Source organism: Branchiostoma lanceolatum, chromosome 9 (assembly GCF_035083965.1).
Source record: "Branchiostoma lanceolatum isolate klBraLanc5 chromosome 9, klBraLanc5.hap2, whole genome shotgun sequence".
In the NCBI taxonomy this organism is placed as follows: Eukaryota; Metazoa; Chordata; class Leptocardii; order Amphioxiformes; family Branchiostomatidae; genus Branchiostoma; species Branchiostoma lanceolatum.
Window position 1 is genome coordinate 15,786,586 of NC_089730.1, and position 14,877 is coordinate 15,801,462.

General features: G+C 40.6%; 1 protein-coding gene across 3 annotated transcripts in view; it reads right to left on the bottom strand.

Annotated features, from left to right (window-relative positions):
* The window catches only part of LOC136441988 (netrin-G2-like), a 76,966-nt gene extending 63,059 nt beyond the window's left edge, over window positions 1-13,907 (bottom strand). For 2 of the 3 annotated variants that reach the window (XM_066438573.1, XM_066438567.1), the window contains exon 1: window positions 13,788-13,907. The gene's annotated coding sequence lies outside the window, so the exon portion shown is untranslated. Of the gene's footprint in view, window positions 1-13,625; window positions 13,744-13,787 lie in introns of those variants that run through there. The other variant, XM_066438568.1, reaches the window with a different exon arrangement.
* Window positions 13,908-14,877: the final 970 nt, after the last annotated feature.

The window sequence follows — 14,877 nt, forward strand, 5'->3', positions numbered from 1 at the left end:
AGAAGTGAACGGAATATGTTTAAAAGGACAAGGGTGAGAGATTTGTAGCGGAATGTAGCACTGAATATAGTTTGACAAAGAACCTTCGAAGCCTGTTTCTTGCCAGGATCACAATAAGTAGGTTAACCCAGTTTGCGAGGCGTGGGTTGGCGTCCGTGTCTTTGAGGCTTGGCGTGACTGATCCACCATGACAGGGGGCGCACGCGTAGTCACGCCACCGGCTTCTCTAAGGTTATCGGTCTGCTGGGGAATAGATAGTGTCACGAGACCTTACATCACGTAACCGTGCAAAATGCTTCTCAAGAGGTCTGGACCTATGAAGCACGCATCCTCGCAACTGGAGTAGCAAGATAAGAAAATAATAATTCAGAGTTAAAGAATCGACACCCCCGGATATTGCATTATGTTCTTGGGGAATGTAATAATTAACATCATTAATATCAATTTAGCTTTTTAAACTATTCGACGGGTAAAATGCTCTATTTGGTCTTTTGCTCCAAGCAATATCAACAACTATAATCAATAAATACCTTGTAGTCACATATAGGAATCTAAAAAAAAAATTAATTGTTCAGTGCCTCTGCTTCGCACGGTTGCTAAAATATTTATAAGAGTGAACTTTGTCTTAGACATTTTAGTTAAAACGTAAAGTTATCAAACGATTACGATGCTTTGAAGAATATTAACCTTTAAGATATGGAATAAAAATCCACTTCCTCGGGGGGAAGGAGGCTTGTCTGTAATAAGGTTTTTAATTATCTAGGAGCCTTCTGCGCCATATAGTACTAGTGCCTTTTCTACTTTGGAAATTTAGCTTGTACCGGAAGTGATCCGTGCTTTGAAAGGTGTGACATAATCAGGTTTTCCAAAACGAAATATGCTAACAGTTTAGTCATGCACTGTTCTCTTCCTTACATGATGCCAAAATTATTTCATACCTCGTTCATCTTAGCTCGTTGTGTTGTAATACTTAAAATTCGACCATACTCTCTTCATTGATCCATCAATATGGTCGATATGTTTCATGGGAAGTATCACTCTCCTATTAAATCTAATGTATTTTATGAGTGGTTTTCTCGTCAAACAAGAAACATTTTCTATTGACGCACATACACGCACTAGGATTAACAAAACAATTATGGCAGGTCGTCCGGTGGATATGCTGACGTGTCGTAATACCCCGTGGTTTTACTAAGTCGTCAATCACGGGAGCCATCCATACACCGTTGGCACGAAAACCTCGCCAGAGGCACAGATGGTCTGTCCAATATCTTTACACTCACCTCCACCCACAGAAAACTACCTGCATCTTGTCTTTGAAAAGAGAGATTATTAATGGTAGGATGACTAACAATGTACCCCGTGGGAGCAATATATAATCCTTTCTATTGTTTACACGTTGTTGGGAAATGTTTGCCTCCAAGAATGGTATAATCTCATTACATTACTCATAATTAGACCGCAACAATAGAACAAAACATTACGAAGAGGAAGTGGATACACCACGCACGGAGAATAATGGGGAAATATTCAATAAAGGTAGTGAATACATTTTGTCCAAATTTGGGGGCAAATGGTCACGTGGCGACGTGGAAACATCAATTACAAAATGGTGTCATACTGACTACGATAATTCTGTGACTATGTTCATCAAGTTGGTCACTGAATAAAATACGTTTCGTACACAACTAAGCGTTTTATTCCACCAAAGTTTCGTTAACTTTAACTTTGGCACCGCATCTGTAAGCAGCGACACCTATAGCTGCAGTGCAAATTGAACAAGTCAGAATCGCCCTGAGGAAGGTGACAGACGATCACCGAAACCTCGGTTAGATAAACCACTTGGTTGTATACAAAGCGTCTTTTTTGCAGTGACTACGATGATGCTGGTGGCTTAATGCATGTACAGCTAGGGATCCATCTTCTTTCCCCTTCCATCATGACCACGGTAGGATCACACTATTTGATATGCCACAAGATCAAAGGCTTCATCGTAACATAACGACGGCCCAACAAAGAAGTGGGTAGAAGAGATTATACTGCCACTAGATTGAGAGAGAATCACACCCTAGATTTCGGTCACGAGAGGGCGGCGTGCCGAAGGGCTAGTCGCGATAATAACGCCATGCACGGAGTCATAAAAGCTGGCACATTGAGTTGTGCACTCGTGAAAGTTAATCCTCGCCTTTCCCCTGCCCTCTGTCATTCTTATCTCGAATCTTCGATAAGACGAAATAAAGCACCATACAGGTCTAATGTAGCTTGACGCCAGTGGAAGCCGCTGTCATAACTGAGATTGTCAAAGATAATGACAGGACGGCGCTAGAATTAAGTAGAAGCCATGGCTTCATGAGGAGACAGAGAAGCATGGTGTAGAACTAACTTTCTGCCATGGACACAGTTGAAAAAAGGGGCCCGCCCGGATAGTTATCGTGCCGCTGTTAACTTTGGGTGTGGCCTAGTGGGACACGCAGTGGTAATCGGGCTATTTTAGGGCACGGCCAGGCCCCCGGATTTTTTTTAACTCGTAGTTGAAATCAACCCGGAAAATCATGTCAGAAAACTTAGTTTTTGCTGCCAGAGGATAGGGTCTACGGTATTGTACTGCCGATCGACTTCTTTACGGGCTGTATTTGTTTGCATTTTCGGCTGTGGCCTCGGGGCGTGGCCTCGTGGGACATGGTGCAGCTACCGGGTTATTTTTGGACATGGCCGGGCCCCCGGATTTTTTTAACTCGTAGTTTAATCAACCCGGAATATAATATCGGAAACCTCAGTGTTATCAGCTGGAGGGTCTACTGTACGTGCCCAAAAAGTTAGTAACTCTGATATAGTGCACGTGTTGCTGACCCGGCATAAAGCTTTGGGCAGTAAAAATTATACATCCTCTTCACCTACATGGCATCAAAATTGAATGGAAATATTTTTTTTATTCTCCAAATTCTTTGATTTTTATCAACATTTTTATCACCAGATTCAACTGCAGGTGATATTCGTACCAGTTTCATTTATATTATACAAAGACACAGCCGCAGATATCAACATCGATTCCGACAATACGACTTCAAAGGCTAAGCATGTTCACATCATACAAAATGAGGAGGAACGAATATGGATTTGAAAGAGAAAACAATGCCGGATGTGCACGTCTTAGTATGCTGCTTTATTTTACTATCAAAGGATTACGGGGGCTTTAAAACGCGATGTTAAAACCGCAGGTTGTCACGTCACGCGACCGTAAGAGCATACCGAGGTCATGACTTGATTCTGCACGAAATACGTCCGGAAGGTGTGGCCACAGTTATTATATCCTTGTCTTTTCACATGATCAGAGATAAAGCAGATGAAAGGAATTGTTAATATGACACATTCGTGCATCTTATATGTCGATATTGCAATCTAAATAGAATAGAACATGAACGGCATTGTTTAGTTGTAAGTAGTTTAAACATCAAAGAGAGAGCTGAATTATGTACGCTGGTACAACATTTTCCTGCTTCAAACACTTAAGTAATGAGAAGTTAAGGCACATTCAATTTCTAAGAAGTTAAAACTTTGATTGTAAAAAATATCTGTTCTTTATTTAGCTATTAGAAAGAGAAGGCGAATTCGAAGTCAAACATGATTGTTGTGCTAGCTTGACAAAATATATCATGTATCTGCAAACTATCATTTGTTGTAACCTGTACCTAGCTAAGTGGGTATATATGTACGATAAAGCTCTAATTATTATCATTGATTTTAATTCGATTTGGCAATAAGCTAATGGAAATTCTATTAGTAACGAAAATTCCGTGGAGAGATTTGGACAACTGGCATGTCGACAGTATAAGGCAGAAGAGGTTTTACATTAGGACAGGCACCTTTTACCTGAGAAACTTGCGATATATAAGCCGCACTAAAGCATATACTGATCTCGTCACCGAATGCAGCGTACAGGAGCATCAAATGGACGGGTCATCAACCGTCGATTTTACAACATACATGGCAACTCATCGGGGTGGCTTTAGAATACCAGCCCTCTGCTAGCCTCTTTCAGAAGAACTGTAAGATAAAGATTGAAGTGTGTAAATATGTATCGTGCCTTTGCATATTCATTGGAGCTATAAGGAGGACATCTGTATAGATGTTAGATTAATTTTGGTCTCCTTCAGGCATACTTATTGTTCAGTAGTCTTGAAGTAAACACAGTACTCTGGCGCCAGAAGTCTGGCAATGACATGTTTAATCCTTTGTTTGTTTTGTAATTACAATATCATTTTCTACGTGAAGACACACATCTAGCATGTGTAATTATCTGATAACGAAACATAACCCCTGGAAAATCTTGATTATCACAAGAAGAACACGAATTTCATACTTAGACAAAGAAGATGTAGATTCTGGCTAAGGGCCAAAAACAAATCTGGAACGAATACAGATTTCGTGGAGCTATACATCCGCCCTGTATGTCAATGTAACCATAAATCAACGACTGTAGTCCTGTAAAGTCTAGGAAAAAACATGTTTTAATTTGTTTCTGGTTACCTGACCGACTGTACCAAAAACATGCTGACCCTAGCCTTTGTGGTAGGCTGTCGACAAGGGTCATACGATTTGCTATCTGCCATCTAAGTAACTAAATCCAAAACAGAATTATTTCAGACTGTTAATAGTTTAGAGCTTTAAACAGTTGATGTAGGAATGTGTAGTGAATATATTTCTTCTTTTTTTCAGTTTATTAGATACGTGTGCTTAAGATATCTGTATAATTACAATATGATGTTAAAATCACCAGCGCATTTCAGTTTTACATTGCTACATGCTGAACTGTAGTTCATTATCATCTAGGCCGAAAAAATATCGAGAATAAAAAAAAAGATGCATACAGTTATGTACCTACCAGCCCTATTTTATCATAACCTTAACCGGAAACATAATATATTTTTCTTAGGCGTAGCCACATCATTGTAAGTGCGAATCAGTTGTATTGACCACGCCCTGGGGATGATCTTGATGTCAACGGGCGGATGTTCTTGTCAACCTATATCTTTCAAGCAACGTTAACCTTTTATTTTATTGACAGGGGCTCGTAGTGTCGATTTTGCATAGGACGTACCTTGCTGAGCACTTGATATTCCAGCCAGCTACAGTGGACGTTCACTAACTAAAACTAAGTTTCAAAGAGATCCCCATCCATTAAACACATGATGAAATACTACGGCTACACAAAATTGCCCCCAAGATACCCACACTATCGCTAGTATCAAATTGTCGTAAACCACAAAGGTACAGTGTGTGTACAGAGAGTGGCCATAAGGCATTATCGTGAAGTATAGAATACCTCTCACACATATTTATTGCAGAATCATTGATCGATTTTCTAGAAAGAATTGACGCGTTAAAAAACGCCTTTCTTCATCAGGCAGCAGCACACATTGAATGTGTGGTCTTTGAAACAACCCGCAAAGCTGTTCTGAACATGCAGACAACGGTGAACATCTTTTTGTAAGAACACAGAGAAGACCGTCGCATGTTTAAGATTTATAGTTACCAGACTAACTACATTGGCTATAAGCAGAACGATTTTGCCTAGGGAGTTTGGCCACCATGGGGTTTCATTGCCTTCCCGTGTACTGACTATCATTGCCAATAATTCCCCTTTTTGGGGAACTCCATGATCCGTACCCCCCGTAGAAAGGCCTGGTGGAGGCTATTAGATTTCATTCAAATATTGACTAAGCCGAAATGAGTAATTTGGTCTGTTCTAGTTCCGAGGCCAATGCAAACAACACGTGCGGACTGATCTCGAGGGAGAGCCTGATGAATTCCTTTCTCAAAAACTCATAATGGCAGCACGCACGGAACAAGTCCCCAGGCGGCCTGTAGGAATCACACCTGGGCACCACGATACATTTCTCTACATCACTAATGGAAATTTATCACCTCAGGTGCTGTGGCAAGCTTGGAGCTGTCCCAAAGTTGTGATTGCAACAATGGTTTGGAAAAAAAATCTAGATTTTAGATAAAACAATCGGTAACCTTATAAGTCCTAAATGTATTTACAAATACAAAACGGAAGAATATCGCTAAGAGTGCATTCTAAACCCTTATCAAATACGTTCATTTCTTGAAAAAGTTGAATGTCTTATCTCTACAAGAAGAGTGAAGATGGAGAAGCACCGAGAAAAATAGGGAACATTATATACACACTTAAACATACACAATTTTTGTTTGACTCATGTTTTACTTTATAATTATACTTCTGTATCATTTGCATCTTGTTTGATTAAGTTTCTAATTTGGATTTTTCACTTTATGTTTACTTTACGTTGCTTAAAGTCAAAGAAAAATAGATTTAAAAAGACGTATTATATATTCCAGGTAAACAAAATTCAAGACGCACAATAAAATAATCAATGATAATTGAATTTGTGATGGCTTATTGTGTAATAAACCTTGCAGGAGATGAACCTCAAACTTCAAGTTCGAACACACCTTTTTTTCTAAATCACATTGGTTGTATTGATTTACACCATTTCTTGTACAGATTTACTGCTTCTAGTTATGCTATCTACCAATGTCAAGTTAGTTAATAACTACATAATCACAAATGCAGCTGGTATCTAATTAAAGGGGCGATAATGTTTTTTGGGGAGGTCTCAAATGCAGTAAGGGCTCTTTCTGCTTAACATTCAGCAAAAGAAAGATGAATGAATGCTTTCATAAAGATGTTAAGCAAGGGTTTTTTTCTGACCTTGACAAAAGACCTTGTCGAGAAATCAATCGATTTCTATGCATTTTGATCAGAGCGGCTAAATATTCATGACGACAATACAGATTGTGCGTGGCAGTAACATGTCGTGTGTGTCACTTGCAAGATCAAGTAGACGTAGATTTGGCGCCATTCTCCACTCTCGACTGACTCCTTGTAGTCTCCCATTTCTTTGCACGGCATATTGAAGCTGACAAAGGTAATTTGAAGTTACTGAAGAAGACGAGCATGCTTTATGAAAAAGAAAAAAATATGCATAATAAAACACGTCAAATATTTTGGATTGCGTATGTCCAATCGACTGTAAATATCTGTCTCGTGGATATAATTTATAAGGTTTCTGGACCTACGGTAGTTTGTAATCTAATATTTTATTAGCGTGCAGTAATGTTTAAGCCGTCAACATGCAGACGAATAACACGCATCAGCCGAGTTATGCCGTTCATTCAAGCAGTAGTCAGTACTTGGTACAGGCTCCCAGACATCGTGGTCAGATACATCAGCGAAAGTGGCCTCCAAGCCTTTAAGACTCACGCTCATCACTACATTCCCTAGATGCAAGACAACTTGGCAGCTGTGAACTACTGATAAGTCACTGAACTTGAGTTCAATGTATAGCTTTTGTAGCTTTATAGCCTATCTTAGTAATCATCGCTATCCATGTGTATTGTTCACTACAGCATGTTATAGAAACGTATGAGGACGGGGCGTAGCCAATAAGCCAGAGGCTACTCTTCGTTGTATTTTGACGGAAAAGAGCTAGAGGTTGTCGCCGGTACATTGTGCCTAAAGGATCACCAAACAACAAACCATTCTAAATCTTAATCTAGCCTATATATTTCAGAATTTTTGTTTTGATAGCCATGGCATTGCTGGCATTCACCAAACTGATAAACAGAATGGGAAATGGTATGGCAAACAAGTTCCATAAATCTTTTTCAACTTTTTTTTTGCGGGGGTACTTTTCGCAAGTTCTACTACATGATCTGTACAGAATTAGAATTCATTGCAGGTGTGCTATCTGACGGGACACACTCCCATGGGCTTAGAACCAAAGGGCAGACAGACGCCCTCGATAATGAATCACGACGGCGTCTCTTCCAACAGCCCTTCTACTTGTCCCAACCGACACCTTCCAGCAGCAACGTACCTGTAAAGCAACTTAATTGCGCACCAGGGGCTGCACAAACTGAACAGCAAGGAAATCACAGGGTCACAATCTACAGGATGTAGCGACCAGATTCGGGATCCGCGGGCCGTCGTGTTAACTTATAGATATTCGGTTAGGCTACCATTCCACTAAGACAGCGACCATTGCAGCAACCGAGCAATATGACTAAGAGTTCTACGACTTTCATTTTACGCCTTTTGTGTTCTTTTTTTGCAGTCATACTTTTACCGGTAGATTTAAGATGATATTAGAATGATGAAGTCAAGTGCTACGTAGTTGAAATTCAGGTCGTAGCAAGGTCGCAGCGCGATCGCCGTCAGGTCGAATGGGGGCCTTAGCTGATGGACGTTCCGTTACAAATGGAGAAATGCAGACGACTGCGAGGCTCTGAGATACGTATGGATAAGTGGTGTATGAAGTACGACTCGTGTAATGCGCCGGGATGTCGCACAGGGAGCCGAATGCCTTTGCAGGGACCTTTGTGACAGTTTCATAGTGTATGACGGATGCTAGGGAAAGCTACGTTCGCAATCTCTAGATGGGTTCTTGCTTCAAGCGCGTCAGACATCGCAAACATTAGTATGTTTAGATTACTGAAACAAGCAAGCCAGCAAGAAAACAAGCAAACAAACAAACAAGCAAACAAACAAACAGACGGATATGGTAAGTGTTTGACAATTTTCTGCACACACAAAAGTGCAATATAGAAAAAGACGGCAAATTTCAACTCTTTCTCACCATTTGGAATTGTAATAGCTTACTACTCACCAACGGTACTTGAATTGCACCAAAAGCCATCACACCGCTGACGAGTGACAGGAGATTTTCGATCTGATATCTGAGTGATTAAATTTTCAGACAGAATTTTTGTATTTCACAATCCATTAACAAATAGGACTTCTAACAGTTGATGCAAGAATGTGTAGTTAACAGTGTGCTTCTTTATTCAGATAATCGACATCTTGTCCTTGTACAGTGTGTACCTGTATAATTACAATTTGCTGTTAAGAGTACCAGTGCCTGATGCATTTTTTTTACAGGCAGTGATAAATGCATACAAAAATGAACAGAAAAAAAGGGAATCACTACCTACCGCCCAAAATTTTTTTTCAGGACCATAACCGGAAACACAATAATTTTTTAGGCCTTACTGTGCCTCATGTGTTGCATCATTAGGTCAATCAAAACTGAGGTATATTTTCTGATGGTGATAGGAATTAACAAGCCATCCTTCTGTTGGTGCCTTATATGTCTGTAAGCTGTAAAAGTTTTGTCACAACAGTTCTATTTGCCCCCACCCCCACATTTCTACGACAGGTTCCTGGCGTCAACATGGATAACAGGATGTTAGAATTGCACTCCAACGCTAATTCTTATCTTCAAAACTATCTCTGTCAGAAGATTGGGGATAGGAATTCATAATGACATCTGCAAATCCTGTGAGATGTAAACTTAAATGATTTTGTTGTTGATAATAAAACGCAGTGGTTATCAGGCTACCCAGATGGTACCATGGGACTCATCGACAGCTTTAGCGTGAAATTGTTGACAATACTTCTCGTACTGCCATTATGTATCACTTCGGGGTAAACACTGACAAATTATACTTAAATCCTTTTAGGCTATTGGATTGTGGCTAATTAGACAAAAATGTAATACACAGAATAATGAACCAGCTGTCTTCCTGTCTTTTCTATGGATGACGGATGAATGATTATGATGCATAAATAATCATTCGATTGGTGTAATTTATCACTAACAATTGAGGCAAGAAGCGTTAGAAGGCTATTTCGCTCCACGGTCCCTTTCTCAAACTGGTTCTTGACTCGTTACAGGGGAAGGAAAAGAGCCTATATATACGGCTTATGCGAAACCCTCCTCCTTTAACTGAAGAAATATTAATCATAATAAAAATGTGATGAATAGAAGATGAAATAAGGAAGAAAGGTTTCACAAAAAGTTAATACAGATCAGTGGATTGCAAACATAAGCATGAGCAACTAATCGTTAACTTTTACAGCAAAATTATATGACAAGAAAATGCAATGTGATAATAACATACTCAAAAAACAATTGAGATATTCTGTGCCGTATTCTCAGGAAATATATTGAACGAGTCATGATTTTCATAACCACTTATATCGTTCCAGACACGGACGTCTTTGGAAACATGTATTGACGGAGCTGTAACTTTGTATGACCGATGGTGACCTTTAACACGGAAGCAAGTTTCATTATGGCGTACTTCCATGCGTTATCTGCGTTTGTTCGACGCCATTCATCACATGCCAGGTGTCCTATTAATATGGCTCTATGCAATTATGAAATTGAGATTATTCCATCCGAAGAAGGGACTAGGCCCCTAACGGGATCCCTGCCGCACAATGCACGCTAAGGCAGTCAAAATGAGATTCGATGGGAACCTTATCAGATACCATTATAGCTGTATCGCACTTTCGACTTTTAAAGTGACTTGACGGTTGTGGCTTTACCAGCAATCAAGACCTTCAAACTTACTAGTAATGCGTGAAGTGCACGAGCTTCGATAGAGAAAGGATGTTTAACATATCTAATACCATTAAGATAAGAATTGTGCATTGAAGAAGGACGTTTCAACGACTGCAGATGCAGATACAAGTAAATGCATGGTGATGATTTAAGGAGGATCAATAGTATCTTATTGTTAGATGTAAGTACGATGTAAAAGTGTTTGTACAAGTAGATCAAGTGCCACAATATGTTAGTAGTCTATATGCATTAAGCTCAAATAGCGCCTACAATATGCCTGGCATTTCAATGCTATCAAACATCAGAGAGAAGGTGCCTCTGAGAAGGAATAATCTGATTCGCTGATGATTAGTAATTTACAATGTCAATGACATTGTAATTTACGAGCTATACCCTTCGTTAACATCGATTCCTTGGTTCCCTACGGTATGCATTACTACTATGAAGTACTGCTATCTATATTGCTGACTTGTAAACAGAAGAACTGTGTGCTTGGAAGAATAAAAATACGCAAGCAAGATTTTTATTAAATCGACGTGTCACCTTCATTGTGGTAATTCTGACCAGTTTACTTTGTACTGCAGCTATAGGTGTCGCTGCCTACAGATACGGTCCCAATATTGAACTATTTACATATAGAAAGCTTTTGGACTGTATCTGTAAGCAGCAACACCTATAGCTGCGGTGCAAAGCGAGCCAGTCCTGTGAATTGCCCTGAGAAAGGTGACAGACAGTCACCAAACCGCGGTTAGATGAAACACTTGGCTGTGTCCAAAGAGTCTTTTTATTCAATGACTTACCAACCTGATGAAACTATTCACTGGTGTGTGCGTGCAAGTTCATAATGTCCACACCTTAGCAGAAGTAGCAGTTCTGAAAGACATTATTAATTTGACATGGTCTAAACTGATCTTTATTTATGTCTGGCTCGGGTGAATTCCTTGTCGTGTGTATTGATGGCATACCTTGTATCATCAAAATGAAGAAATGCATATGGTGTACATTTAGTAGACATGCTGTAGATCCTCGCAATCACTGTCGTCTCCAGAGCAGAGCAAAGGCATCTATCTCTCTACAGCATCTGTGGCACCAGAGGGAGGAATTTATGACATCCACAGCGAGGAATCTAGTTTACAGAACAAAGTTCAACTCGAGTGCACGCATTAGTTGTTCCTTCTCGCCGAGAAGCATCCCAAATTACAAAGAAGACGAGAGATATGATTTGTGATCACAGAATTTGGTATTTTTCTTCAGCATACCCCCAGGAAAGCTGCCGCTTCCGCGGTGGTCTGAGGATTTAAGGCTGCCGTCGCAGGGGACGCCTGCCTGAGATGAGGCTGACGGTAAAGACTGCCCGGGGAGCTTACACGTCACATAATGGGGCGAAAATAACACAACTGTTGTTTCCTGAAAAAATTGTTCTCTAACGCAAATGATTGACTCACCGGAATTTTCGACCGAATCATTCCTTCTTCTTCAGCTTTTTTATCAAATCGCCGTGGACACGTGCTTTTTACGCAGGTTTGAATTAATCCCTGGGTCAAAGTTACGGAAGTCGGTGTCGCCCCCCGTCCCGGTAGGTAGAAGGTTAGTGTGCCCTGGTGCGTACATAAAAGGCACGTGTCCAGAGCATCTGAATTCAAGTTTTAATTGATGGCTATACTGGTTTTGAAATTTACACAAAAATATTGAATATAATGCCCTCTTTACAACTGTCAATTTACAAAAAACATGCTACTCGTGACTATCTTTCTTTAAAACATAAATGCCATTTACATCATCAGTCTTTAAAAATCTGGAATTTTCTGCATTATCAATTCTGCAAGAACGAATTCAAGTTTTAGATATATTCCGTTTTTAGCTGCTACCTTACTTGCGTTCTTTTAACTGCCTCGGGGATATATGAGCTGTTTAGTAGACATCAGTTGCAAGCATGAGACACGGACACCTGTTATCTGTGTATTCCCTCCGTTGGAAACCCTAAGGCCTGATGTTGCAGGGAATATTAAAGTGGGACCCGGTGGGGTGGATAAACGGGAGCTACGTGATTGAAACTGCTGCAGCTGCAACCAACAACGCAAGCACTCTTATTTGATAAGGCAACCATTTCACTGGACGGAGATTGCGCTGCGATCTCGCTGCTATACCGACACTAGATTTGGAATTCATAAGTGGAATATCATGCAAAATGTAAAAGTATATGTCTGAAGAGAAAAAAAAAACAGAGTGCGTAAAAAGATTCGTTATTTATCCATGACATTTTATGTCAAAATCACTCGTCAAGTCGCTGTCAAATGCCTCGGTCGCAGCGCGGTCGCAGCGACGTCGCCGACGTAGTGGAATCAGCAGGCAAGTTCGAAAAGATGTGACATTCCCATGCAGTGACATTTTGGTCATAGCTTACATTAAACACGTCAATTGTCCGTAACGACTCACGTTTCACAATGGCCTGTACCGCAAAGGTAAGATATCATTATCCCCAAAGGACTATATTCCAGAACAAGGAAACGTTCACCCTGGTTATGAAATATTTGAAGCATCCCCCGGCTCAAAAACAAATTTTGCCACACGTATAAGTTGGTTAAAGTTTAGATTCATACATGACCCAATATTCTACCGTAGATTTTCTTTAAAACATCACAAATATGATTATCAAACGAGTGACACTGACCAAGAACACCAGGCTACGATGTATCTCAGTGAACCACCACTCCTTCCCTTTCTTTTTAAAAGCTATAATCTATACGCTGCTATTTCTAAGGGCATTGTCCGTAGTTCTAATACTATGACTATATTGCATAGGAAATCCGCATTCTCCAAACGTATGGGGTCACCGGTCGCCGTCTCCTCAATCAGACTTCGTTCCAGTTCGAAGTCGTGTTATGAACGCTTCTGGTGCCCTTTATTCGCCCTAAGGCATGCAGGCATACCGACAATACGTTTGGGCGTCAGCTAGCTTCAATAACCTACGCATATATATCTCATGTCTCGTACCACGGAGTCAGAGCATCCCTTAAAATGACGACCACAAAGCCCCAACATCACATTGTGTTTAGCTACCCTGGATTCATACAAGAGCGTTATGACACGTACATGTACAGCCACAGATATAAGCTACAAGCGGTCCCATTTCTAGTGATTCTGGAAATTATCCATCAAAGGTTGCCGTGCAAGAGTTTCTGTCCAACTCACCCCCTTCAAGCTTCCCGTCGGACCTCCTAAATCAGCAATCATCCGGCCGTTACGATGCCTTGTGGCCCAGTCTGGTTGAATAACTGTACACTAAGCTTTACCTTATGCCCCCCATCGGTTACACCAGCTGCACTACGTATCAATTAAGCTGAGCGGGCTTACCTGGATTATTCCACACAGACTGGCATGTGACGCCTCCAACTGCTCCCTCTACGTATCTCTCTTCCACACGGCGCACTGACGCTGTGAAGACGGTATCCTTTAATTTGTATATAATGTTTATGATATGATCTCGCTACCCATACACCTGCCAGGGACTGCCTCGCGGCGATGTCATTATGCAAGAACCTCGCAGGCGATAAATATGCCTAATATAATTCCCCGTGCAAATTTCCTGCGGCTGGCATGACCTTTTCTTTCTCAACGCGTCGCAAGAGACATTTAGAATCCGCAGCGAAGTGAAACAGAAGTTTATGTTTAAAAGGGTAGGTCGCCCCAGTGCTGAGAGTCACTTGCCGCAGTGGAAAATTGGGTATTCCATACAACATTCATCACTCAGGGTTGCACCAGGGCATCGTTTCCGCTGCAATCACTTCATCATTTCATTTAACCAGACCTTGTTCATCTGACGGAGATTGATGTGTTTTTATATAAGATCTTTATAATGTTCAGATATTACAGCAAACTTTGCATATTATATATGTCTGGATGGCGCCCATAGATGCTATCATAATCAAATGAATATTACTGGCTGAGATTTCTATTCAACCGTTTTCTGCCTACAAAACTTCAATGTCGTGGAAAGCTGTTAGAAAATAAAGCATGGTTTAAGCCATAAGAATGGTCGTTGCTTAATTCCAAGGCATATGTCGGTACCAGAAGCACAAGGCCGTGCAACCATTTCAAATTTTTAAAATGTCAGTCGACGAGAAAAACTGCTGGCAAAATATGGCACTGTAACGAAACTATATGGAATTCGTTTATTGGGCAGTCATGCTCCAGACCATAAAAGACGCCGACCATAAAAAGAAATTGATTTTTGCCTCGCATGCACTATCATCATCGGAAAACCGGAGAAAGCAATCAGAAGAGAAAGTTGCTTCGTAACCTTTGCCAAGATTGCCTGTCTACAACTTACATTAGCATGAGCAAACTGATCAACACAATAAATGTGACAAGCCCTGTGTCAGAAGACGCGCTCTAGTTCCACAATGAGTACCGCCATGATAAACGAAGCACTTGGCATGATATC